The 2,767-nt window shown below is 37.8% G+C and overlaps 1 pseudogene; it reads right to left on the bottom strand.

Annotated features, from left to right (window-relative positions):
- Nucleotides 1–684: 684 nt before the first annotated feature.
- LOC123362315 lies at nucleotides 685–793 on the bottom strand (annotated as a pseudogene).
- Between the last annotated feature and the right edge of the window lie 1,974 nt (nucleotides 794–2,767).

The raw sequence follows: 2,767 nt of genomic DNA, 5'->3' as shown, positions 1-2,767 counted from the left end.
TCCAAAAAAGAAAAAACAAGAACAATGGGGGTGGCTTATTGTATACTAAAATTCAGAATTAGTACATCTAAAATAATATCTCATTTTGTAGCAGTCATGACAACCAAACAGTTAAAATAATGATGGGTATGCCCAGCAGCAGCAGTCACAGTTTCAAACTCTGAATCAGGCCTTATGGCAATAACAAAGGGTATCTCTACGCAGAAGTGATTTTATTAATGAAATTATATTTCTAATAACAGAGTTAGTACAGATGGGGATACCTGTAGCATAGCCTATCATGGTAGCAGAGAACAAACTGGTGGACAAAGCTACCCAAAGTACTGTAAGAAATGACAAATAATCTTGAGTATACAGGATTTCAAAAGAAGATTTTATGAATCATGCCCTAGAGTTGAGGATGATGACATACTTCAGGACTGAGCAAAAACTAACTGACTAAAATCCTTTACAGACGCTGATCAAAAACAGAGCTAGAAAACATGAACTTTAATCACACCAAATTCACACCCATCACAATGAAATCCCAAGGAAAAACATACAGAGCCTTTGCCAATAGAGTTTACCAAGTGTTTCAGTTATTAATAGAAACTTGCTTCACCTTGTTAAAGGCAGAAAACACATGGGGACGATTGCATCCACTTGAATAATTTATAGGGTTTGTACTAACTGTATTCTAGAAATAGCAGGTTAAGTAATTTAATATATAGTTCTCAGATAGAGAACATATCAGATATTAAACTGATAAGAACAGATACTACGCTTGATCTTAGCAATTTAGCATGACAGTTCAGCCAAAGCAGTAATGGATTTTAATTGATTCTCCTTCTCTTTTGTTGTGCTGATTGGTTGTTCTCCCCAGTTCGCCTTCAGTCACTGGTGGTCATTTAAATTATCTTCATACTGTCATGTAAGGATTTCTTAATGGTCAATGATCCACTATATGGAAATTCCCTTCACTAACATCTAGTGCCAATTAACTTGGGTCATTTACCCGCTTCTTAAAGCTAATCTGAATGCTCCTCAAATATATGTTGCACATTATAAGCCTTTGAAGCTCACCCTAGCTTGAGCCCTATCTATTAACTGAAGGTAAAAACAAAAAACAATCAACTAGCTAACTCAAGGTAAAAATCCCCTTTGTAAACATACCCTCTTGCTTATTCATATCCAGTTGCTAACTGAAGCTGGCAGCAGTTCCCTTTTTCATCAGGACACTATTTGGTCTACAGCAGTGAAGCCATTATTGACTTATCCATAGGTTCTAAATCTGGTGGTCACAAACAAGTGTCAGAGAGTCATATCAACCCTGCCCTTCCCACATTCCTAAGTGGGATGGGGATCCCTGTATGGAAAAGGTTAAAAACCACTGGAATAATCTACTGAAAAGAAATAAAGTTACGACTATGTTGCACCCTACTACAACATCCTCACTCACTACCTGAATTTGGGAAAGTTTGCAATCCGCTTTGGACCTAGACTTCATGAATCGGGCCTATCACTAGCTGACCACGTCTACAATTCATCTGTAATCCGAGATGACTCAGAATTAAAATACTTTCACTAAAGCATCATTGAGGAAAATAATGCTCATTGAGGTTGGCCCTATCACAGTATTGTCAACCCAAAACATTCAAAAATCATGAGTTATGGCCACAAAAAATGTGAAAACAATGAGGAGTCCTTGTGGTACCTTAGAGACTAACAAATTTATTTGGGCATAAGCTTTCGTGGGCTAAAACCCACTTCATCAGATGCATGGAGTGGAAAATACAGTAAGCAGGTATAAATATACAGCACATGAAAAGATGGGAGTTGCCTTACCAAGTTGGGGGTCAGTGGTAATGAGGCCATTTCAATTACAGTGGACTAAATTTGTTAGTCTCTCAAGTGCCACAAGGACTCCTCGTTGTTGTTACTGTTTTTATTGATACAGACTATCACGGCTACCCTTCTGAAAAAATATGAGACTGGATTTAGAATCATGAGGATTTATATATATATATATATATATATATATTCTTTTTCTTTTTGAGGGTGCAAGGTGCACTGGGGTCATTATTTCAAACTTTTCCCAGCAGCTCTTTTTTCTTCTTTAAATGAAATCTGAGTTTCTTGTTTAAACCCATGATTCCAGGATCTGGGGATTTAAGAAAAACAAAATATCCTGAGACTTGCAATAAAATCATGAGACTTGGCAATGCTGCAGGCATTAAAAATGTCAGCATATTGAAAATAGGTTGTTCAGATACAGCGAGAACACATGCCCTGCAGCAGAGCAAAATGTTTGCAATTCCAACTTTCCCAGCTGCCATCTGTACAGGGCCACCTAGAGGATTCAGGGGGCCGGGGCAAAGCAATTTTGGGAGCCCCTTCCATAAAAAAAAGTTGCAATACTATAGAATTCTATATTCTTGTGGGGGCTCCTGCAAATTGCCCCCCGCCACCCCAGGCAGCCCTGGGAAAAATAAACATTTAAAAACCTTCCGCATCTCGGCACAAACCCAGTTTAGAGAAAACTTCTTTTCAAGTCACCTTTACAAGGTATCACTGGTTCTCAGCATCAGCTAGTGCTAAAAGGCACTAAAGCTCATTAAAAGGGTTGGATAAATATTTTCCGTCAAAACTTTTTTTGGATCGAAAACTAGGAGTTTTTTAAAAGCAGAAAAAATCACAATGTCTGCTTTCCTTCAAAATTTGTTGTGGTTTTTTTAATTGAAAAGCTGAAATTAGTCTGCCAAAACCTGAACATGGTTTGGTGATTCAG

This window comes from Mauremys mutica, chromosome 1 (genome assembly GCF_020497125.1).
Source record: "Mauremys mutica isolate MM-2020 ecotype Southern chromosome 1, ASM2049712v1, whole genome shotgun sequence".
Classification (NCBI taxonomy): Eukaryota; Metazoa; Chordata; order Testudines; family Geoemydidae; genus Mauremys; species Mauremys mutica.
This window is presented reverse-complemented; position numbering and strand designations above follow the sequence as displayed.